Source organism: Zonotrichia albicollis, chromosome 9, assembly GCF_047830755.1.
Source record: "Zonotrichia albicollis isolate bZonAlb1 chromosome 9, bZonAlb1.hap1, whole genome shotgun sequence".
NCBI classification, from domain to species: domain Eukaryota; kingdom Metazoa; phylum Chordata; class Aves; order Passeriformes; family Passerellidae; genus Zonotrichia; species Zonotrichia albicollis.
The window spans coordinates 24,237,978-24,263,851 of NC_133827.1; the positions used below are offsets into that span (position 1 = coordinate 24,237,978).

The 25,874-nt window shown below is 39.2% G+C and overlaps 1 long non-coding RNA gene across 1 annotated transcript; it reads left to right on the forward strand.

The window, feature by feature from the left end:
- Positions 1 to 506: 506 nt before the first annotated feature.
- LOC102065654 (uncharacterized) lies at positions 507 to 25,858 on the forward strand. Its single transcript, XR_012581520.1, has 3 exons — positions 507 to 641; positions 21,466 to 21,646; positions 25,717 to 25,858. It is a non-coding gene; the product is annotated as an uncharacterized LOC102065654 (long non-coding RNA).
- Positions 25,859 to 25,874: the final 16 nt, after the last annotated feature.

The window sequence follows — 25,874 nt, forward strand, 5'->3', positions numbered from 1 at the left end:
ATCTAATAGACTATTTGGGAAGTAAACTATTTGACAAATACCTTAATATTTTATGGGAACACTTACTTGTCTGTGAAGCTCTGCAAGGAAATCACCTGTGATGTTCTCCAATGCCAGGACCCGTCTCTGCCAGACAAGGGAGCAGCTGACTTGGTTGTGTACAGCTGATAGTGCAATTAACAGTAACCAATTTATTGTGCTGTAAGAGCCATGGATACCCTTTCAGGATATGCTCCCCAAGGTTTAAAAACCTGTTTGTATGAGAAATATGCATTTCCTGTAAGAACAGTTAAAATGTCACTTTACAATCCTGAAATCTTCAGGGCCGGAAACAAATACACTGAAACCCATGGGGAGGCTGGCAACATTTAATCACGGGAGGGAAAGGCTCCCATTTCTAGCTCTGCAGAGTGACATAATATTTATTTTTAAATCCAGCACTCAATCTTTTGGGTTCAGCATTTAGGTCCAAAGCAGTTTGGGGAGAGAAAGGCTGGAGCAGAGATGTTGGTGAGGAGGAGGAAACCTGTTAGAGTGACAAAATAAATTTGAGTGTCTTGCAGCTCTTGGATGTTTGACATGTTCCAAATACTTCCAGCAGAAATGGATTATTGGGTAGAATGCAAAGTCAGAAGTGTCTGGTAAGTACAATTCAATGTCTGCCTCTGATTTTTATTGCAGGGGTGGAATTTCCATGCAGTTCTTTTCAGAGGGCTGTGATTGTGCAGGGGGCTGTCTGCACTATCAGAGAGTGTATCTGTTGTGAATTCCCAGAGAACCGTGGGGACAGGACAGTGCTCCATCCCAGACTGGGGCTGGATATCCCTCAGCATCCCTGGGTAAGGTCCTGTAAGGTGGTGTGGTGCTTTGTGGTGGGTCACGGTGGAGCTGCCCAAAGAGTCAGGGTAGGAAGCAGGGCCTCAAACTCAAGCATGAAACCTGACTTTGTGCGTCAATGTCCTTTTCTGCTTCTACACCTGTGCTTATTTCCCCTTCCATGATTGTGCCAGTGCTCAGGTGTCCTTTGACATTCACATTGCTGTGCTTAGCTTCATTTGTTTTTATATCCTATGTACATCAAGTCATTAAAATAGAATGTTGGATTGAAATTTAAGGTTTTTTAGAAAATTAAGTGATAAATATGGTGCCAAATGAAACAATATATTTAATGTCTAATCAAACAAAATATTTCTTTCAGTATTACTTTTGTTATTCATTGTGGTGAAAATATGCCCCAAAGAAAAACCCAAATAATGCTGGCAACGCAATATTTAAAAAATTTTAAAATTGTTTTTGGCTTATCCAACAAGCTCCAAAGTACTAATTATCCAGCACCAGCCTTCTGTTTACTATCTGATGCAAGTGTTTTGTCCCTTTTTAAAAAACTTAATTTAAAAGAGCATAGCAAAGATGAACAAATAGACTGTCTCATACATGAAGTGTGGTTATGATTCTTTGACTTGCTTGGAGAAAAAAAAAGACAAATCTTTGCCACTTGCTCTGGCCTTGCAGCCTTTGTGAGTTACGGATCTTTCATAACCAGGGAAGGAACTGAGCACTCATCCTTCACGGGTGAAACAGCCCATTCATATTCAGCAACGGGTCGCAAACAATTCTGAATGGATTTAAAGAGATGCCAAGATTATAGTCTGGAAATATCAATTATTATAAGCTGGTTTAATTTTCTGCTTGTATTTCATGTACAGGATCTAGCAGTGACAGCTGGATACTTAATACTGACTAGAGTGCTGGAATCATTAACAGAAATGGCATTACCTTTACAATAAAGTTAAAAAGAAATAAAAATTCCTAAATTCTTCCCTAAGCTGAAGCAGACAATAGTTAGTATAGTGTATTTCAGCTCTGGATATGACCACATTTTGCAGGGCTACAGTCTGTGCAAGGTGCCTTGGAGTGGCTGGCTGTGGCTGAGGGACATAAGATGTTTTATGGTATCTGAATTACCCTGGGCTTTACTGGCACTGCAGGTTGTGCTTCTCTGAATTCCCTGCTCTGTTCCCACAAATGTGGGAACTTGAGGATGGTGAGATAAAGGTGTCACTCTGCAGCTAAAAACACGACATCCCAGCCATCATATTGTGCTGCTGACAGCAGCAGTGTCCTCTTGGAGCTCCATTTTCCCCAAGAACTCCTTCTGAGGGGACAACTCCTGAGCAGGATTCTTCCTGGGCAAATGAGAAGCAGAGAATACAGCCTGGCTTCTGCTGAGTCAGCTTCAGGCCTTTAACTGAGCCCTGCTCACAGTCTCTGGAGAGAGATAAATACCCTGCTCTTTTTGCTGATTAGGATCCTAGCTTAGATGTCTCTATTAGCTGTCTACTAATAGACAGTCACTAGGAATGAATCTCCTCATATGAAAATTGTCATCTTAAATTCATATATAAAGAAGGATGGCCTGAAAGTAGAATTTTTAGCTGGGGATAATTAAAATTCAAATGGCACCTGCGTGGAGTAGATTAGAGTCAACCTGTCATCTTTCTCAAGTGCTCACATAAGAGAACATCATTACTAGGGCACCAAGTAAAATACCCTGAGGCTTCTTTAGGATACATTTTGTAGAAATGCTGTGTAAGAATGAGAACAGATGGAAGTGAGTGGATGTGAGCTGTGTGAGGCACCAGGAACAATGGAACTGCTGCCTCCAGAGAAGGGAAAGCAAAGGGCAACAGTCTGGGAATAGAAAGAAAAGTTGCCAGGAGCTAAAATGGTGGCAAAGTTGTTTCTGTCAGGATGTGAAAAGGCATACCTGGAATAGTGCTATCCCATTTTTTGCTAATTTACAGGTAATACGTTCTGCAAATGACATTCTGCCATATACTAGTAGTAAAAAAAACACTTCTTTTTTCTGCTCCACTTCCTCTTCCTCACTATGGGATTAAAAATGCTAAGAGGAGGATCAGAAGAAGAAAGATGAGGAGCTGTTGCTTGACTCTTTAACCCCGTCGGAAAACCCCATGGTGCAATATGACTATTCTTGCAAAAAACCACAAATTGGTTTCTGGCAACACGGGGTGGAGAACAGCCCTGAAAAAGTGAATTCTCCCTAAATATCCAGTTGTACTAGCAGTGCAGTAAATCCATTTGTTTCAGTGGTGCAACACTTCCCCTACAGAAGAAGGTTTTGACTACTGAAGCTTTCTAGACCTGAGGTTTGTCTGATTCTCAGCAGGGAAGGAAGCCTAAAGGGCCTCTTTCAGCAGTTGTTCACTTGAAGCTTTGAAGGAGCAGCTGGCAGATCCATGAGCTTCTTGATGACTGTTTTGCTTGATATTTCAAGGGGTAACTTTTGTGTACTAGAAAGCTTTTGGCTTGCTTTATAATTTAGCCTTTTCTATCCTGTTGAAACAAGAGTATACCTCTCCTCTGTGTCTTGTGTTTGCAAGTGTATGCATATCTGTATTTATACCAATCTATATTTGGTGGGTATATTTGCAAGTATGCATAAATATATATATATATATATACACACGCACATCTGCATATGTTTTATGTACCATGTTTGTCCTATCTATAGGTATATCTATATCAACCTATTTAATTTTTCCTTACAATTCCCTTTCTTCTCTGCTTTCTGCATCCTGGAGCAGACCACCTACATGTGTGTTTGGAATAGCTTTCAGTCAGTCACCACTACAGCAGAGGTGGTGGAAGTGCACTCTTATTAATGGGTTTAAACCACTGTCTTTGTTATGCTCCTGGGCCTAATTCTTGGCAACAGCAAATTGCTGAAACTCTGCTAAAATTGTTCCATTGACTTTCCTGGAGCATTTTTCGTGCTGTGAGGGTTTGGTCTGTGAGAGCCAGCAGGGATCAGCAGTTGGGGCAGCTCCAAGCCCACAGCTAAAACACAGACAGTGAATGTATTTCTGTCACCTCCCTGAGTGGGGATCCCAGGGCAGCACCCAGGCAGGGGAGATCCTGCCAAGGATGGAGAGGTACCATTTCACTTGGCCATGCTGGAGGTCCCTGCTTTTCACACTGGTTCAGCAAGGGTCACTCCCAGCTGCAAGGCTACTGAGGGTATTTTATAATTCTCATCTCCAATCTTCTGCTTTTAACACATCCCTCGCAACAGGCTAAAAGCCTTGTGGCTGTAAGGATGGACTAGAGCACAGAAAAATCCACAGGGAATGTCTGGTCACTGAAGCAGCAACAGAGTTTTTTGGTCCTTTCTTCTCCTTTTTCAGACATTGCTGAGTGAAGCTCTCAAAGCAGGTTCCATGCATGTACCTTTTCCCCATGCTGCATGGAAATGCTGTCACAAAAATCAGGTGAGCCTCTTCCAGCCAACACTTCTGGGGGAACTTCAGAAATATCAGGGGAATAGGAGATACAGTTCAGTCTCTATAGTAGAAAAATTCAGTGTTTGATTTTCTCCTGAAAAAAGATGACGAATCCAGGAGAACTGTGTTCCTGCAAATGAAACTTCATTCTCTCCTGGGAATGACTGCAAGCTTGTTGGTACTTGGTGAGCTTCAACCAAAGGTGGCACTAGGGGATCACAAGTAAGTCTTTAAATGCACCACTGTGCTCTTCATTCTCTTCCTATCATTGTGTTCTCAACTCCTTCCCCTCTGGGTTTTTCAGGTGATATTTTCTAAAAATGGAGAAGGCTTCTCACTGACACTGCCTGGAATACTAAGGTAGGAATGGTGAGGAGGATGGAAAGCTGATGGTAAACTCCCTTCTGTTAATACTGAAGGAAAATTTATGTATTATCTGTGTATCTATGTAGGATGATGTTAATTCTGTTAAGAAATGTGGATTGAATTCTAGTTTTAAAAATCCATCAGGAATTAGGTCTGTTCAGATACATTAATTTCTCCTTCTCTGCTTCGTATCTGCCAAACCCTAAATCCCCTCAGTCCTCTTTGTGCTCCAACTCCATGTGTATTGTTGCAATCTTGGAAAACATTTCATTTTCACTGGTGGGCTTTGACAGCTGACCATGCCTGAATCTTTGGGAAGTCCCTTCAGATCCTTTATGCTTACCTGTCTTTCAGCTGGGACAGAACTGTGGGAACAAGGTTTAGGCTGCTGCTGCTGCAAACACTTGTGGGAGCTCCTAAACTTCTAATCTTCCTGTAAAATTAACCTGGCAATGGAATGTGATGCTGCAGTCTGCTTAAATAGTGTGTTTCCTGTGGGATTGTAAGGAAGTCACTCCTGTTTCTGCTCCAGTTCCCTGTCTGAGCAATAACTCTTCCTCCTCCGTGAGCTGCTGGGACGGTAAATCAATTCTCTTACATGCTGCAGATCTGGGTGACATATACATTTCCAGATATTCCTTTTATTCTGCCCCAAATCCTTGTGGGATTGTCGTCTTCTGCTGTTAGGCAGGGCCTGTCACTGCCTGCCCAGTGAAGGATTTAAAGGAAAAAGGGGCTGAGCAAAAGACCCCAACTGTTCCAGATCAGCTTTGCCTTGTGTTTCCCTAGGCACACCTGGCCCTCTCAGGTCCCAAGGTTTTAATGCTTTTCCTGATACAGATCTGAATAAAGCCATCACCTTTAATTTTTACTACAGTTTAATACTTCAGGATAATACATCTGATATTTCAAAAGGACCACTGAAATCAATGGGTCTTGGACACTGAGGGACTGTTGGAGAGCCCAGTGAAGAAATATTTGTGTCTTTTCATGAGTAAAGTTGATGCAGAATAACTTTGCCTAAAAGCAAACAGAAGGAATTTTATTTACCTATCTATAATAAAGAACATAGATGAACTACTACTAATTTTAAACCATATTAGATATGTATTGCAGACTAGCACCATTTAAAAAAAATGACAAATTAGATTGCATCAAGAATCATGTCTGATTAAGCTGTATAAAATCACCTTCATGTATGTCACCCTCTTTCAGTGCTGCCCCTCTCCTTTTGGTTTCATGTCTGTCCTTGAATGGAAGGTCACAGCTAAGGTGAGTGCTGCTAGCATCAGAGCACAGCAGCCTGCAGTGTACCATGTACCAGCAGAGAGCTGAGGACACAGATTTATTAATGGCTTGGTGTGTCATTTTGAGCTTTGACAAATACTTCTTTTGAACTGCATTTCATTGTGCAACTACACAAAAATGCATCATTAAATTTTTAAAAAGGGAAAGGTGTTCTCCAGCTCATTGAGGTGTCTGTGCTTCCAGCCTCTACCTGGGGCTCTCCTCAATACAGTACCTGTTTCTGAAAAGAATTCATAGGCACAAAGGGTTAATATAGTGCAAGTGAAATGGTGACTGCATCTATTAAGAAATGCATCACGTTATGTTTCTGTGTCCACAGGAGGGTTCTAGAGCTGCTTATGCATTGCCAAAACCTTCCTGAAACGTGGGCAGTGTGAGCAGAGTGTCTGACAGACTGGGTATCACATTGCGGGGGGAAAAAAAACCAGCCCTCCAAACCAGAGAGGGAGAGCATGGAAAATTTGGGTCCCCTCTCCTCCCTGCACAACTCTTTATTTGTTTAAAAAATTTGTGTGGTATGTGTGAACAATCCAAGTGAAGCCCTGCCCCCTGCCATGTGCTAATGACACAGTTTAAATCACTCCCATATGCTGAGTTCTCTGCTCTGTTTACCCGGCCACAGTAATTACATGCTGGTAGTGCCAAGGGCCTGACAGTGACTCAGAAAGCAAAGAGTGTATTTAAACCTGAACTTGAATCTTAGTCCTGGCTGTAACAGAGCATTTTGTCTTTGCTGTCTCAGAGACAGCAGCGAGACTGAGTGGCAGAAGTGCTTCTTGGTGGGCATGGGTAAAGTTTCAGATGATTGTGGATTTTTCTGAGGGAAACAGTGTTCAGAGAGAGCTGAAGAGGCCAGAAAATGATCATTTTCTGGTCTAAATCCACAGGGCCTTCCTGTGGGTTGAGAGCAGTGCTGTGACCTCCCTGCTGCCAGGAGAAGGCTTCTGGCAGACAGAGAAACTGGAAAAATCTCTGAAAGTGAAGGGGTCAGGACAGTTGTCACACCCTCTATATCCAGTTTGGGTGGATATTGGAGATAGAAATCCCAATTAATTTTATTTTCTTCAAAAAATTAATGAAACGGGGTAACTTTTTCTGTGGGTACACATGGGTCTGCAGTTGACAGGGAGATAAATCTAAGTGGCATTGTGCTTGTCACTGTAAACTTTTCTGCATGTATGTGTTATTCATCCCTCACACGTTTTTTAGTCTATCAGATATTTAAAGAGCACCTATGTACCTCTGGAATACCTTTTTCCCCTTTTTGTCCTGTTTTGTTCCTGTTTATTTTATGTGGTGGAATTAGACAGACTTTTTCCGTTTCCTTTCAAGAGCTGTTGTCGATACTCCAGGACCTTCTGGTCCAAAGCCCTCTGAAGTCAGTCAGCCGCAACTCTGAGAGCTCATTGGTCTTTGGGTAAGGCCTCAGGTTAGCAAAGGACAGAGCTTGAGAATGTAAGTGCTTGGATTTTAAGATGAAGTTGTCCTTACAAACCCCTCCTAAGGGCACAAGGGCCTCTTCAAGAGTGAACCCTCACTGCCATGAGACAGGCAGGTTGGTGACAATACAGGGATTTTGCTGTGTGATGTCATCCCTTTTACATCCTCAGTTTTCTGGAACTCTTTCACTTCATAATGCAAAGGCAGAAAGCTGGAAATTCTCCATTGGGTGGACTTCTGAATTTATTAATCTTGTTGACCATGTATCTTCAGTCTTTTTAGGTACAGTTGACTTCACAAAGCTGGCACTCTAAATTTCAGCAATGTGATCAGCTACCAGGGTAAAAGGATGGAGTTTCTGTTCTCTCATATCAAGGACTTTAAATGACTTAGAGTAAGGGGGGAGTGAGGGAACAGTGCCTGATGGGACCCAGCTGGGGAAGGGAAAGCAAAATGTTGAACTCAACAGTGTGTATCTCATATCTTAATAATTTTTAAATTTTTGGCTCAGAAAGATTTTTTGGCTGTTTGCCAGTTTTGTGTTATCGAGTTCCCACCACATAATTGCATGTGCAGGATTATAATGAAATGTTTCCAGACTTGCTCTCTAGAGCAAACGTATGGACTGTGTGAATAATACAGTTCATGCCTGAAAACTCATTCAGGAACTCATACAAGAATTCCTCCCTAAACACTGGACATTGCATAACTCCTAGAAAAGTGAACAAAAGGATTACAGAAATTACTCATATAAAATATGTTTTAAGAACATTAATGAATGTAGGGAAGTTTAGGTCTTCTGCTAAACAAAAGTCATAAATAAATACAAAAATAGATCCAAACCCTGCTGCTTAATACCCACACTGTGTTGGTTGTGGGAGAAGCAAAGTAACAGTCCATTCTTCTTGTCCAGCACCTTTCTCCCCTGTTAATATTTAGTTCTTAATGGATATCATGATAGGTACTACTTGCTTGCTTTTGATAAGCATATAATAATATATGTTATGGAATTAATCAATTTATCCTCAAAATTTGAAAGTGGAATTGAAGTGAGATAGACATGAACTCTATGGAAATCATCAAAGATATTACAATTATGATTTAATTAGAAAACAAATACAGTTTTACACAAATAAAGTCTCCTGGATGCCAGTTACTAAATACAATAATCCTCTGAGCTCTGTCCCTCTTCACTGTGGGCTATTGTCTTTGTATGAAGGAAGTGTGGGAAATAGTGCTTTTAAAATACACTATCTTTGACTGAAGTTAAAAGTAATTTTCCCTCACACTTTTTGACTATAATTCATTGTTTATTTATGGTTTTATTTATTTAGGGCTGAAGGAGGAATAGGACAGACATTACTTAACATTACTTAAGCTTGGATTAGAAGGAAGGCAACTCTCAAATTTCATAGTTGTGTACAATGATGATTTTTGTTTGTTTGTTTGCCTTCTGATTATGGCTCTAAAAAGCATGCATTCCAATAGGTACTGAGATGAATTTAAATGTTAATTGTTATTGATATTTCAAGGCAATGTTTTGACCTGAAAGTTCAACTATTTGTATTTTCTTCTTTATAGAAATTACATCTGAGTGGCCATGATAAATTATTCTAGTTTATATTCACCTTAGTCTATTTTAGTGCCACTTTCTGAAGTAAGTAAGAATAAGCCTGTTTTTTTCTGCTATTTTTAAAATATACAACTTACTGTCTTTTTCAGTCAACTGAAAATCACATTCCTTAAAACTATTTAATTTAATTTAATTTAATTTTGAAATGCCCTACAGTGCAGTCTGGTAAAATGCTGATTGTCCTCAGGGTCAGTGACATTCTCTAGAGGGACCAAGTCATCAACAATCAGACTTTAGGTACAGGGTCAGGATTAAAAATTTGTCTTGTTGCCCAGTTCAATACATGTCAACCTGCCATCCTAATAGAATGGGGAAATGAGGAGATGGCCATCCACCTCTCACCTCCTCCTAGAAGGTTCATCATGACAAAACTGGGAAGCCAGACTGATCTTGAGCATTTCCTTTCCAAGAGAGCAACAGGCAGAGTCATTGTGGAGATGTTTGGAAAAGGTGACTGAAATGTGATGCTGCAGGTCTCTCAATTAGGAAAGAAATGTCTGGACATTCTTATTGAAAGGAAATTATGAATCCATTAATCAGATTGAAACACCCCAGTGTTGCCTATGCAGATATGGTCACTTTCCTTTTGCAAGCAGAACCTGAGGACTTGTGGATCTGCTGATGTTACAGGGAAGGCTGAGGCACATTAGCTCCTTTGTGAGCAAGAACATGCTTTGGAACTGTAGCATGAAAGAAATGTAGTTTAGGTATGGTAAAGACATTTTCATTTGAAAGCCAGTCATAGTTCAGGAACAAACTCAAGCTGAACCTGAAATTTTGCCTGCTTTATGTGTCGCTCCATAAAGTTTATGTGAGCATGAAGGCTGAGCCTGTCTAAAATGATTTATTAAATGGAAGCTGAGAGCACTGAAGAAGATTAGAAAGAGCAGAATTCATGAGAATAATCAAACCTAGTGCTATTGGGTTTGGCTGTTTCATCTAGGAACAATACAGTGCTAATCTCAGGAATCCCTAAATTGCATTCAGGAGCACAATTACTATGCTAGCTTCTACTTGCTGTTGCTTACACCTGGATGCTAATATTAAGTATGTTATTAAAAAAATTAAACAAGGCTTAAGCCAAGCCCTGAGCTGGCAAGATACACTATCGTGATGTATGAATCAGTCATAGTTATTGTGTAAGGAAGAGAACATGCTTCAAAGGCCAAAAGGCACTATCTCCTTTTTTATTTTCTTTTCACTCCTTTCTTAAAGGCAGGGCTCTGGGGTGAGTTTTACAGGGTGTTGAGTACAGCTGCTCTGTTGTGCTGCATGCTACAGTGTGTTAAATGCAAGTTTGCCATCCTTTTGGTCTGTCTTCTGGGAAAGCTAATAGAAGAATCCAGGGTCACCAGCTGCATGTCTTGTCAAGGTCCTGGTCTAATAATTCTGCAACCCTGTGAGAGTTTATCAACTCCCCATTATAATTTGGGCTTCCTTCCTGAACAGGTTGGTTGTGCAGCACCCCCAGTCTCCTGATGCAGATGTGGTTTATAATATTTCTGCACTGTGAGAAGAATGGGCTAGAAACAGCCCATCCCATCCTGAATGTGCTGTGGCCTTAGCATAGATAAATGGACCTAGGTGGAGATGAAAAATGTGAGAAAATAGGGAAAGTGTTAATCCTTTCCCAAAGGACATTTGTGTGTTTTCAGTAATCTAGGTTAAGGAAACAGTAAACAGAGAGTGTCTGAACAGGACTCAGTGAGAGGCTGTAAAGCAGGTATATTCTCTGAAATTAGATACATACTCCCTAAGGAAAAAATGCCAGCTTCCTCCTCATGGATGGAACAGCCTGTAAATTTTTGCAGTATCCAAAAATGAAGGGTCTTGATAGCAAGGAATAAAGTCCATACTTGGATTAGATTACCCCACCCTGAGCCCAGTTCAAATGGATTTATAGAAAAGCACATGTGAGAGAAGGGTTGAGTGATCCATCTCCCTTTCCTAGAAGCAGCCAGCATGGACATTGTGGAAGGGCACTGAAGTGCAGTGCATTAATTACCATCTATCTTATTTTAGTTTGGAAAGTAATCTGTACCACAAGCTGTAAAGCTAAAAATGGAGTTTCATAAATGTTTCTCATTTACCTAGAATTGTGTGCTATTGCTCAAAATCCTTTGGAAGCAGGTGGCTGCTGTAGCCCCAGGACAGGGCTGGCAGACTTGGAACCAACCAGCAAAATGCACCAGCTCCCAGTTTTTTATAAAGGCCATCTTGGCTGCTGTCAGTGTGGCTTCAGCTGGGACTTTGTGGAGCCTGCTTCTATAAATATACAACAATTCACTTGTGTAATTGCCATTACCAATGTGAATTAAATTTGTCTATATTTTTATACCATAGCATTAGGTCTTAGAATCTTGAACTGCTATAGACTCTTTTAATTAATACTGATCTCTCCAGATCTTGAGAGGCAGAAATGAAGTCATCAGAAGCAGATGGGGCATAAATAAAGTGAATATGGAATAAAGTGAAAAATAGAAGTAATTTTTAGTAAGCTTGTTTTGCTTTTAATCCAGTGTTGTTTATGCTGAATAATTGCCTCTAATCACCTGATGCCCAAAAACTAAATTAGAGTTCCTATTCCGGGGTCTTTTGATTCAGACTATTTTGATTTGTTAAAAGTTTCAGGGTGTTTTCACTGAAAAATACCCTGCCATTTGTGTTGGGATAGGATCTGATAGAAAAATCTACCCCTGAAATCCAAGAATCACTGAAAAAATTGGAAAGGAAGCCTAATCTTCCTCAATCCTTCTCTCATCAAAAGAATCTGGTCAGGAAGGTGGGGTCCAGAGTGATTTTGTGGGGACACTTGGAGTTAGGTGAACAGGGCTGCTTTGTTTTGGTGAGCAGTGATTGGAGTCCCAGTACCAAAGCATTCAAAGCTCAGGCTTTAAAGCTTCCCACTCACTTGATGTAAAGTGTTCTGCCAAGCACCTTGGGCCACAGGGCTGCCTTAAGTAGTGTCATTAATAGTTGTTAGTAGCTTTTATAAGGCATCTCTTACATTTCCTTTAATTCATACAGAGCTGTTGTTGCCTGTCCTGTTGACAGCTTTGCATGTGTGCTGCCTTGGCAGGGACAGCACAGGAAATACTGTTCTTGCACTTAACTGTGCACAGAGGAATAACTCCATGGCACTTCTTCAAATGTGTGCACAAAGAGAGGATCTGTGAGCAAAAGGCATCTGCAGTGCTCTACTCCATGGATTCTGCTGCAGGCAATTTCCCTGTGAAAGCCATTCCCTGGTACAGACACACGTGGGGAAGTGCAAGGCTCAGACCTGTTATTGTGTGTGAGCTGTTCAGAGCAATCAGTGAGGGATATTCTGGACTCCAGGGCTTGCAGCACATCAGCTCTGCACATGCCTTGGGTGCCCTGTGAGGAAAGGAGTCTTCCCCACTGTATTTCTTATCACCACCTTGCCAGGCTGCCTGGATGCTTCAGCATTAGCCTGTGAGTAAGCTCTTCTGCAGACAAAAGTACCTGAAATAACAGACAATTCTACCCTAGAGTTCTGTGCAAGGTTTACTCCTCTTCTGATGGATTTGTGTGGCAGCCTGACCTAGTTTTGAAAGTACAAATCCAGACTTGTATTCAGTACAGTTAATCCCTATTTCTTCTTTTCATATGGACTTTGCAAAGTTTATAACTATCCTCAGATCTGTGCAGGATCATGTCCTTAGATACTGCTCCATGTTGATACTGGCATTGTTTCAAATATAATGAATACCTGAATAAACAACCCTGAAAATATATGTTTATATATATATTCAAGGTTAGATTTATTAGTTTTGCCTTTGGCCAATTGCCGAAGTACAACTGCTGTCTTAAAAAAAGATCAATCTCAGATAGTCAGGAGCTTTAGGCAAAATTTTTCCTTTTAGATCTTGGACCAGCTGTGGTACTTTGGGTCATCATATTTGCTTGATTGAATAACTACTGATTTTAAGAGGACTGATGGAAGAGAGAGGCTTTTTAGAATCGGGATATTAAATAGACTTAGTTAAATTGCACATTTCATGCACTGGAAAAAAAAAGTTCTTCAGACTGAGAGGGTAGAAGGGTAATTCACCCCAAATTGAAGCCTCGGGATTGAGAACAAGTTAAAAGTAATGCCTTCCATTAGCTAGGAATTTATTATTTTTCTTTCCCACAGCCTCTTCCATAACAGTGAGCCAGATCTCCTGGTTTTGGCTGTGGTTCTTCAGTGTCCTGAGGCTTTGCATGGTTTTCAGCTGAGTGCTGCAGCCCCTCTCAGCAGAAGTGTGACCCCATGTGAAACTGCCTTGGATTGACTGCCTGTGTGATGCACTGGGAGCCCATTAGAATGTTTCTATCCCTAATTTCCTTAGATGGGGGAGGAAGTAAGCTGATGCTGCCTTCTCTCTCCTTCTCAGAACCCGAGAAAGCTGCTTCCAGCACCCCTTGGATGCAGCACGTTATGTTTTTGGGAGCTGATGATGATCACCATGATCTGTGCAGCTCAGCTTCATTGCAGCTATAATTAAGCCCTTCTGTTATAAACCAAATAGTCTGAAAATCATTTTCCTCATTTACTGCACCTGCCAAGGGAGAGCTCCTGCAACCTTTAATGGTGCAGGTAATCCTATTACTGCCAACACAAATGCTCCCTTGCAGAAAGGCTGCAGACCCACAACTAGAACTTGCTGAAGCATTTCCCAGGATGATTTTGTCCCTGCCCCTCTGCACAAAGATTTCAATATTTTTTAGAAAAACATTGTCCTTTTTGGCCAAGTTTAGACAGTCTCTGGAGTAGGAGAGTGATTAGTGCTCAGAATTGCCAGTAGCACAGGTTGAGACATTCTCACAGGGATGTGAAGATGCAGCTTCAGGTGTTTACTTCAGAAAAAGAACCCCTATCTAGGCCAAATCTTGCAAGCACTGGGATATTTCGTATTCTGAGAAAATCTGTTCACTTTCTCACTCTCCAAGCCCCCAATATTTTGCTTTCATTTTCCCACAGAGCAAAGCATCAAGGTCCTTTTATAGAAGGAGTTCTGGTTTCCAGCAATATCAAGCTACACCTTTGTTCTGATCTCAGTACAGTCCTTCCCAGGTGACAAGATGTTGGTAGGTGCTTAAAATGCCACAGTGATGGGGACTTCTTTTTGCTAAACCTAAAAAAAAAAAAAAATCACATCAGATTTGTTATACACTTACAAAGTCTGAATCCTGGTCATGGTGGGAAAGTAAATGGAGACTCTGATTTTCATTCTTACACTTTAATTCTATGTTCATTTGTATCAGTTAGGACTGCTCCTACTGGAGCTGATTTGAATTCTAAACAGTGTTAGGTATTTATTTTTGTAAAGCTGTGCCATTCATCTTTAATATAATCATCTAATTTACTCTATTAATGCCAGCTGCTCCATTTGGCACAGGTCACCTGGAGTGTTTGGAACACTCTACTAATTTTTCCTTGAACTAATTCTAAAAAATCCATAGAAGTCAGAGCACTCCCCCTCCACAGCGAGGGACTATTTATTTTTGCCCATGTTCCTAAACACCTTCTTAGTTTGGCAGAAGAAAATATCCTCTGGGAGGCAGGCTTCCATTTTGCTGGGAATTATTTATTTGTTTGCTTTTTCCAGAATTGTCCTTGGTGACCCCAGGCAGTGGCCACTTGTGTTTTTCAGAGCAAACAGCTGCTGCCTTGAAGGGGATGCTTTTCTACTCTTTGGTGCCTGCCACTTCTTCTCTCTGTGGTATTTGAAAACTTATAGGATGGGTAAAAGTGTGAAATGTTTTGTGTTTCCATTCTTCAGCAAACTTGGCTTAACACCACTTCACCCCACCCCTGGTCTCACAGAAAGCAAGTGCAAGATTTGGAATTGCATAGAGATTTGTACAAGTTAGGGCTAGTCCACTCTGCGACAGTAGAAAAAACAAAAATGAACAAGAGTGATGGCCTCAGCAAACAGAACAACTGAAAGACAATGTGAAACTACTGTGATTTTTCTTCAGCTGTGGTTTTATATGTTTTTCAAGCCACAGATAATAGCGTGGGTCCTGTCCCTCCAACCCAAACTTCAATTACACTTAATCCACAGGAGAGTGCATCATTTTATCTGTCTTCCAAAACATTCAACTAGAAAACAAAGATAAAAGGGGACATTTTAAAATGTAAATTTTAATAGGCAACTGTACTTTAAATAGTAGAGCTTTTCCCTAGCTGAGGAATTTCCAGGAGCTAGATTAGGGGCAGGCCTCTAGCACCCCTATTCTGACTGCTTTCCATTCTGCTGTAAAGCAGAGATCCTGATCACAGAAAAATCTATTTTCCTTCTGTAAAACTGCAATGAGTTTATTAAAAACACACAATAGCGTACGACAGTTTTGACTAGGCACATTACCAAAGGTGATAACATAATTAAGCCATGGCTTGTCAGGGGTTGAGACAGTAGCTAAAGGGAAAATAGTTTCATTTCTCCAGCTGGCTCATAGAGTGAATTTGAAATCCTGCTGCTGTTTCTGCTGAATGGAAATGACTCTTCTCCTGGAGAATCCAGTGCTCTGTAGGTGTGCCCCCAATGTGTGAGTGGTTAGCACTGCTCCAGCAGGATGGTCTGAGGTGCCTCATGAGAGCTCTCCCCAGTAACACAGCTCTGGCTCACAGCATACCTTATTGAACATTTTCTAAATGATCAAACTTCCACAAAAGGTTGAACAGGGAGTTCATGGTCTGTAAAGATCCTGTTTGATCAGCAGTGGTTCATGAGTTCAGGTCCAATCCCCACAGAGATTAACTTGAAGTCAGTTTGTAGTTCTAGGAAAATTTAGCAGGTCTTGTACTCTAAATTAGTAACTAACTTATGTTGTTTTGAATGTAGTGTTTTATTTCTTAATAGATTAAAATCTCTGCTATTCAGTTGTGGACATGAACAGCTGTTTTATCTCTAGGGCTCTTTCCTGAGCACTAAAGAGGTTCACGCTACCACTAGAGGTTCATGCTCTAGCCAGAGGTTCATGCTAATTAGAAAAGGGTATTGTGTGTATCTGTATTAATTTCAACTTTGTATTTAACCTCCCCAGTTTTCTTAATGTTTTCAAAAAAAGGCTTTCTTTTAGCCTAACCTCTTGAAACTGCTTATCCTAATATTTATCCTTGTGTTGTATTGCAGACAATCCCATTCTGTTAGCAAGTAATTAATGTGAGGCTGTGTCACCAAACCCTGAGGCCCATCACTGCTGCAACTGAGAGTTAATTTAAAGCATGTTATACTCCTCAAATTATCTCTTTTGAAGAGTCTCTCTGCCACAGTTTTGTACTGCTTTGTTTTCAAAGTAATCATCTACAGTCCAGATTTCCTTTGGGAGGGAAAAACAAACAAACAAAAATGAAAAGCCAAAATAAAGAGTTGGAGCCAAACCCTTTCAAATTAATGAGTAAAAGACTTCAGACTTTGGTATTGTTACCCGATGTTGCGGCATTAAGCTGCCTCCCATAGTTTCCTTTCCTCCTTTGTTAGTTAAAGCCTCTTTTTTCTTTTTTATGATCAGTTTTTACAAGTCTGATTTTTTCATCTTCATCAGAAATAGTATGTTAAAGTTATTAAGCCAGCAAGGGCAGACTAAATTTTTGGGCTTTTTTCACCTCCCAGCCCTCTATCAAAAAAGGCACTGAGCGTGAGATCATGGCCTTTTTAGGCAAGCGTAATCTTTTTTCCAGTTCTAACAAATTTCAGACACATTTGAACAGAAAAGATCACATTTCTGTGCTGTAGGTAGATGGCTCCAGCATTATTCATATGATTCTTTGTATATGTCTGTAGCAGCCCTTTAACAAGAGCAGTGAGCCAGCTCTGAAATACAATAGCACTCAGGGCCACCCTTTTATGTTTGTTTACTCACTTTTATGAGCCTTCCTCAGTTATTTGATTCACAGGGCTGAAACATGCCAGAAGACAGATCAAGAAATTCATTGGCCTTTTTTTGGAGAGGCCTGCTCTGCTGACCTCTGTGTACCAGGATACCAGAGCTTTCTTATGGAACTTGGAATCTGTATTCTTTTACCACATGGCTGGTTAACAACAGATCTGATGTATGGTCTATAGCAGTCTATCTTTTGATTTTAGTACACCTCCACTGGCATGGAGCCTCCACTGCTGCAGGTCTGTTCCAGAGCAAGATAAATCTGTAAACAACAGCTAGATGGAAGAAATTTAATTTATCACATAAAGATTTTGCCAGTGGAGGTCACACTGGGGCCAGTGGATATCAAACCTAATTCTGCTGCTCATAGAAAAAAAGATTTAGCATTAGATAAGTCAACCATTGGGCCCTTTTCTCTGTTACTTCATTTCATCATGGCAGTCATTTCGAAGAGCTAAATATAGATAAAGGTTGTAAACTGTACTAACAGCTGTAATCTTATTGCAACAATTATCTAGATAAAGTTTTCTCAATTTCTTTATGGAAAATAGGTCCAATCTGATCTAGCTGAAGTAACCCTAGATTTGAGCCCCCTTGTATAGAGCTTTAGATAGAAATTGATGTACAAATCACTCTCCTCTGTCACCATGTGCCCTCTAAACCAAGTAGTTGACTCAGTCTTTTGAGTATTTAAAAACTAAGCCAAAAGGTCTAGAGCTTTAGGTCTAGAACCTTCCTTTTCTTTATGTGTATATATTTGCATGAATAAAGGGATTGAATTATCCAGGTGCTACTGTGTTAGAAGTAATTAATACTTAGAGGGTAAGTATGCTTTTCCTCCCATAAATTGATTGAATTTTCATATCCTCTTTGCCTGGAGCGACTCGCTTCAGCAACCTTGCAGAATTTCTATGTTTTTGATTTATTGTACAGCATCCTTCTACACTTCTAATCCTTATGGCCTGCACACATATGGAATTAGTTACAGATTTAATGCCCCATTGATATTAGTGCAAATATTTAATTTCTGACATCTTTAAAAGAAAGGAGATCAGAGTTTCAGGTATTTTTCCACTGCTAATTCTCATTTAGATATATTTTCTACTGCAAAGATAAATCTTTTGAGCTTGAAATATGACTGATATCTGAAATGTAGCTGATGATAAATATGTATATTGTAAACATAGTCAGTGTCTCTACAGGTCAAGGATAAAAGTTTTACACTTGTTTTCAGGCCCTAAAATGTGCTAAATGTCCTGTGCATCGAATGATGAGTTACTGCTGACTTTTTTTTCTTATTTTCTTTTTTTGTTTAAATATGGAAATGAGCAGGCCATGTTTTCCTAGCATTCCCTGTTCTGCTGTACTAATGACCTAACAGTTTACTTGCTAATTATGGTGACATCTTCTAGGCTATATCTGTGGGAGATACGCTTTTTATGATTTCATATGTACATACATATTTGCAATTATATGAAGTACTTTTAAAGGAAATAGACTACAGGTTTGGAAAGCCAGTTCCTGTGGAGTTTTATGTATAATGATTTCTGAGGGGCTGAAAAAGAGATGGCTTTCCTTATTAGAAAGGAGACGTGTAGAAAATTACAGTTTTTATTCATCATATTGAACAAGTCAAAGAGTTAGATTTTTTTTCTCCATATGTGTATGTCTTTTGGGGATTTTTGTAAACAACTTAGTTGGTAGTTCATGTCAATTTTTTACTTGAAAAATCTTTTTTATTAAGGAGACCAGATTGTGTGTATCTCTCCTGATATTTTATTCTAGAAGTTAGACTAAACCAAATGCTGAATCTGCACACCTCTGAAACTTCATAGGTTTAAGCTGTGAACTTTGCATCTGGTCCATATCAACTTAAGAAACCAAGCAAAAAGAAAGAAAAATCAAAGCAGTTTTAGAAGTAATGTGTATATTAAACCTCATTTTATCCATACTCTTTGAAGGTCATGCATTCCTCCCTATCCTAGAGCCTAAGATTGTGCAGCTTGCTCTCTGAGAAGTTGCTGTGAGCACTCTCAAGCTGCAGGATTTTGGGGCAGGTAGTTTGGCCACAACAAGGACAGACAAACATCTGTGGATCATATCCTTCAGGGGGCTGTCCCGATAGAGCACTTCTGAGATCTCTGTATGATTTGGTGGGTTTGCATTCTTTTGGCAGCTTGCCTGTGGCTGTGTTGGGGTCTGTGGGCCCTGCAGCCCAGGGCCCTGGCAGTGAAGGGGCAGCAGAGTCTGCTCAGTGTTTCCTAAACCCCCCCATGGTTAAGGTGAGCTGGATTTCCTTACACTGAAGGTGATCCTGCCTTACTGTGCACACCAAGCATAGCAGAACCCTGCTTGGGAGAAGTGTAGGCTGTAAGAAGGATGGGAGGGGGAATACAGGCTATAATAAACCCTTTACTACCATTTCTACAAGTCCTTGCTTGCAGATGCAGTAAAATTGAAGAGCTCATCCATATATGAGCAATTAGAAGCAAAACCAACATAAACATTCCTGCACAACTAATCAATAAACTCGTATGTCTTCATTAGCAAGGTAGCATTTTGTGTTATTGATATTAAAGATCTGCTTTCTGTGTTGGATCTCACTGCAATTGTTATTGATGAATAAAACCCCCATGGGCTGAAATTGTTGTCTTTTAAAAACTAGAATCTTGATTGGATGGCTTTATTTTCTTTGCATTGCTTCTCACCACATCTCCTATTAATCCCAAAGTGTTGAGAATGTATAATTTTGCAAGTCTCACTTGTCACTCACTGGACACTGTGTGGATGAGGCATAGCAGAATGCTGAGGCTGCATTGGTGTGTATGTATCACTTAGGGCTATTTTAAGAATGGATTTTGATTTGTGTCATTCCTACTTTAAATATGACTTGTTCAATAACACGTTCAGTAGTAATTAGATAATTTAATGTCTACTGACAGGTCTTTTGTGACTGAGACCCAATTTTAGCTCTGCATACCAAGGACCTTGCCAAGGAAAAGTAACCCTTTTACTTAGTAAGGAAGGATAATGGGTAACTTCTGGAATTAAGTGAAAAATTGAATCCAGCTTCCTGTGTGCACTTTAGGTCCCACACTGGGATTACAGAACTAGCTCTGAACTGCTTGGCTGCTGACAATAAAGATTTTATGTGTGTCACATTGAATTTTCAAAAAAAGTTCTCAAATCAAAAAGTTCCATTTTACATTGAGTCTGGCTGCTTGTTTAGGAGTTTAAGTGCTTTGCACTGGCTTGTCTTCTCTGCTTAAGTAGGTTTTTTGGAGGAAAAAAAATGGTAATATTCCAGTTTAAGGAAAGGGGAGAAAGAAAATAAGGTCATATGCAAACAGAATTTAAAAGTGTTAGCCTAGTTTCCATCATTAAGAATTTATCCACTGAAGAGCTCTTATTGGCCAAGTGCTTGCTTACCAATTATTTCACTATAAGAGGAATTTTATAAACACAGGAATAATTTCATTTCCTTGTATTACTGTGTATTATTATCTGTTCATATATCTATGTATATTTGAGTGATGCAGAGTCAGTATCTTTAGCAATGAAGGTGCTTCTGCCCTTGGAATGAGACAGCAAATAAAAATAAATATGCTTTTTCTTGTATCCAACATTTTAAATATTTATAGGCTGTCTTCTGTGGTACATAACCTATTGCATTATAGGTCGTCTTTTTCTGTGGAGTGTTTCATTCTGAGAACTGCCTGACTGTGCCATGTAATCACTGGGAGCAGACACACAAGACCCCTGCAAAAAGGAAATGCCATCATTTCTAATCTGTGCATATAAATGGATCATGCAAGTCTTAAGACCTGTGTGAATATCCATTTGGAAAAGTTTTTACACTCTGGATTAAAAGCTTCTTCATTTTAACATGGCATTCTCCCACAGAGATTTTATGCAATGGTTCATTAATCAAGAAAAGCTTCATTAATCAAGATATAGTCTGAATTTTTGAAAGCATATTTAAATTAAATATTCAGTCCTGACAGAATGTATTTTCTAATGTATTTAGCCACAACTGTGTGAAATTCACAGTCAAGAAATCAGCTGGTCTTTATTCAGCCTTCTAACAGGATGTCTTTAACTTTGATTTTTAGGTTCCTTCTGGTGTGAGACAGATTTACAATCTTTCTGTTTGTAAATGATTTTTTTATATATAAAACTCCCGAGTGTCTGATTGGAGAATATTTTTCTTTGAAATTCTGCTGTCTGAATTCCACAAGAAAATAACCAGGAAGCCCTGTGATGTGATATTGTAACCAGACTCTCACTTAACTACTCATTTGTCTTTTAACTTGGTCGTGGGAACAGTAATTTACTAACCTAATTTAATGCATTTGTTGCCTTTAGAGATCAATGCTGCTCCAAGCAAAGTCAATAACAAAACTTTATTGATTTTCCTGGGACCAGATCAGCCCCTTTACACATGAGTGCGACCTTATAGCATCATAATTTTTCTGTGCAGTTTCTGAAATATTAACCCATGTTTTTGTCCTTGCACAGGTCTTGATACACTGTGTAAAAGGGAGTTGATGAGGCAGCTGACTTCTCCAAAGAGCTGTGGCAGATGGAACATACAGCCAGGATTTCCAGTCCACTGAGCCACAGAACACAGGAGAGCTCCACTCTGAATGTGTGGCATGAAGAGGTGGATTGTCAATATGTTAATTAATTAATATACCTGGTAAGTATCCCTTTCCACTACTTGACTATTTTTCATTCCCAGGCATAGATAAGGGCTCAAATTTTTGGAAGATATCAAATATGTTGTAAACCAAGTATTTTTGGGAGGCAGTGTAATTTAATATGAGAAGCATCACCCTTTTTGCCAAGAGGTAAGAATTAATGCCCTGTTTATGTTGTTGTACATCAGAATCTTGTTGGACAAAATGTGATAAAGAAACAAGGGTTTGTTTAGGCTGTCAGTGCCATGACCTTCTGATATTCAGCTCTAGATCAGTGGTAGGATTTAACAATAGCAAGTACTACTCTAAACCCCATCAATTATGTCTGTAAAAGCATTTGGGAGCTCTTAATCTTTAAGCTTTAGAAGGAAGATCATAGGCAGAGATGCACAGGAGTCAGTAAGGAAACTGCTGGAGGATACTAGCAGAAATTCAAAAAGATGTATGGTAGATATCTCAAGTTAACGCTGTTATCTGAACATACAGCACCAAAAAGGAAAAGGATTACCAGTAAAACATATTTCAACATGGTTCCTCCCCACTGAGATTGCTGTGAGAGAAAAATATGAATGTGGCAGTTAAAAACTTTAAACAAAGAATATGCAAAAGACAGAGAAATGCAAATTTGGGAACTTGAGTCAACAGGAATGTAGACAGAATGAGTTTTGTCTGCAGCCTGGCAGCTTTTCTCTGAACTGCCTCAGCTCTGTTTAGGTGCCTGGGAAATGGTTCCTGGGAAATGATTCTTAAGCCATTTTGAGGCTTCAGATCAGGGTCTTACAGAATGAACAGCAAAACACAACCTCTGCATCTACAAACAGCCCTAGGTTTGGTAAACTATAATCACTGTAGCCCCCAAAGGTCTCTATGTTGTTTCAGTTTAATTAGGCTATTAAAAGAAAACAAACCTGTTCTTGACATTTATGAATATGCATATATTTTGTGTTTTTTGTGTGGAGCAAGTTCATATCTTCACCCTGTCTCCATATGTTTTTTGTGTGTGCAGATAAACAGCTTGAAATGATCCTTTGTTTTATGGAAATTTCTTGAGCCTAGTAAAATATTTCTCCTAAATACCTTTCTGAATACAAAGGCCTTGCTGATGTACAGCTGAATATTTAGAGAACTAATTCATTAAGAGCAGAGCCAGTATTTTTTTTTACTGGAGAATCCTACAGGTTTATCACATTGTTCTATGTTAAAGTAATGATGCATCAAGCTCCCCATTAGTTAGTGAGGAAGAAACCCTCAGGGCAATTGAAATGAAACAGCTTAACACACAGAGTACCTGGCAAAAAAATTACAGGGCTAGACAAGAAGAATGTGGCGACGCTGGAGGTCTGTAACCGCAGCCTCCGGAGCCTGGAGCTCTGATGGACACCTCTTCCTTGGCAAAAAGACATTTGGAAAGTGATATTTGAAAATATCCACACAAGACAGCTTTGTCAATGTATTTCAGCATGGGATATTGGGAAAAAATCATGAAACTCTCAATTAAACTTTAATATGCAAACTGCCTGTTTCCTAATAATTAAATAAAGAAGTTGTTTAATAAGTAAGCTGGTAGGGAATAGATGAATAAATAAATTTCAGAATGTCAGGAGGTTTTCTGGAAAGATTACTGTACACTGAAACTGGCAGATTTAGAGAATTAGTTATGTATCTTGATATCAAAGTTTTTTCAACAAACATTTTTGGAAACACCTTTAATAGGTCTTTCTGTTAGCTTCTATTTGGTTCCCGAAGAAATGCAGAAAGTCTTCATAAGCCAGATTTTGACTGTAAGGATTAAACTGTTGTTGTAAATAAATAGATTGCTTTGTGTGAATCAGAGAACAAGTTACAATGGAATTACACAATTTCTGTTTCCCAGGTTTTGTGCCTAAATCATAATTAGCAAATGTGTCTGCTAAATTTGCATTACACTAAATGGAATATTACTGCAATTTACGTGTAAAATTTCAAACATGTCGGATTTTTAAAGAGAAAATTTGTGTTGCTAATTGATTACATGAGTTATTTTACTTGTGCCAGTGGGCAAGGGAGAGAAATAGTACATGTTATGAAGAAACCTAACACAAGAATAAAGATATTTTCCATACTGAAATCATAGAGCAACACATAGAAGATATATAAAAAGACTAAAAGAAAAGAAAGTTATAGGAAAAGTTATAGGACCCCGCTGCTATACATTGTATACAGGTCAAAACTGGGCTCAGGTCTTTTCTGTGGGGTTTCTAAATATGATACTTTGCACGAGGTGGCTCTGCTGTTAATTTCATTAACACACAGATACCCAGCAAGGTATTTGTTATTTGTGTCCCACATGCCCTGCTGGGTATCTCTGTATTATCCTTCATTACAATTAAATTACAATTAATATTTGTTTAGCTGTGCTTCTAGAAAACTATACATGTTATTTATACATAGATATATATGTTATATATATTTATGTTATGCAGTATAGAACAACTCTATATGTAGAACTAGTAGACATGCAAAAAACTTACAGGTTCAATTATTTTTGCTTGCCTTATTGCTTTAACTTCCGAAGACAGAGAAGCTGACTGACTATTGCAAATTACTTAGGAGTGGTAGATTGAAGTGGCAATTAATCTTACACCCTTGGCTGGAGCTCTCTCTCTTCCTCCTTTACAGCTTCTACTGTGTTTCTCTCAGTGTTGATTCACAGCATGAATATTCTCATCAAGAGATGTTCTACTACAGTTTTGGAAACGCAACATTTCTGAGCTGATACATTAGTTACTTTAATGTTCCCTATTTAATTAAATTATTATTATCAATATTGCTTTCTTGTGCTTCTGTTTGAGGCAACATTAGTGCCTCTATTAATGTACACATTAATATTTGTGCCTGAAATATGCTGTCAGATGTTGCCTAAAGTTATTTACTTCTTAAATCCTAGACCTTGAAGTTCAGGCAACTGTTTTGTCTTAGCAGCAAGTTAAGACAATATTAACTTAGCTCAATACTAGTAGAATTTACCTTGGATGATATTCTGCTTCATGAGGTCTGGGGTTTAAATTAAGTATACCACTAAAGACAGGAGGAGTAACCATGTGTAGGTTACAGTACCCTTTAATGCCAGTAATCAATTATATGGAGAAAAGCAGGGATCAGAATGTCTCTAAATTCAGGTATTTGTATGATTTTATTTCACCAGGATCTGTGGTTTAAATACCAGAACAGTAGCAGATGCCTTAGCATCTTTAAATTTTACAGCTTTGTTTATAATTTCTCTGTTAAAGTTTTAATACTTTGAAGTGCACTGTACAAGTGCTCGTGGCATAACTACTTCTAAAATCACTTCAAGGGGATTTGAGGAATTCTATTCTTAGCAATTTCCTACAGGCAGCTTTTCAAATTCACTTTATTGACTCCAAACTGTTTCAATTTCTACTTGTATAATTTTACAAGAAATATGACAAATGTAACTGTTTTCCCCATGTTTTATGTCTCTAATGAGGAGCAAAAGGTCAAGGACTTTGGGATGGAGGGGGAAGCCAATTACTCTTGCTACTGTGCTTTGGAATACTGCTTGCAACTCACCCTCATTTTCTACCAGCAGTATTACAGGACAGTTAATTTCCTTGGAAAGTTTATGAGGCTCAAAGGATTGGGGTTTGTATTTTTTTTCAGTGTTTTCTATTCCTGGTTGAAAGAGATGGAGGAATATTCTCTCTGTATATATGCATGACATACATCATGAAAAAAAAAAAGGTTTTTAGAATATCTAAAACTTAAAGATTAATTTATATTTTCAGGTCATTAGGTGCTTTAAGCTGCAGATAGATGTCTGACTGATTTTCCAAAGCATATATATGCCTACCTCATCAGTAGAGCTGATATGCCTAGCCTATGAGGTGCTTGTTAAAGTCCTAATTGACTATGTGCTTCTTAGGCACATTAATTAAAAATCTGGTTCTAAATGTCATTAAGAGCTATGAAGGAAGGCAGTCACTGGAAAGTAAAGAAAAGGTCAGAAGGAAAACCAGGTCAGTGTCATTAGCAAACTCAATAAATTCTTCTTGTGTCTGATTTTGCACAGCTGACTTGGAGATGGATGCTGGGGAAATCCCAGGCTGGCCTGGGTTGGAAGGGAACTTTAAAGATCCTCAAATCCACTCCCCTGCTATGGGCAGAGCCACCTTTCACTACACCAGCAGCTCAAAGGTCTGTGATGAAAACAAAAAGGTGAGTAAGAGC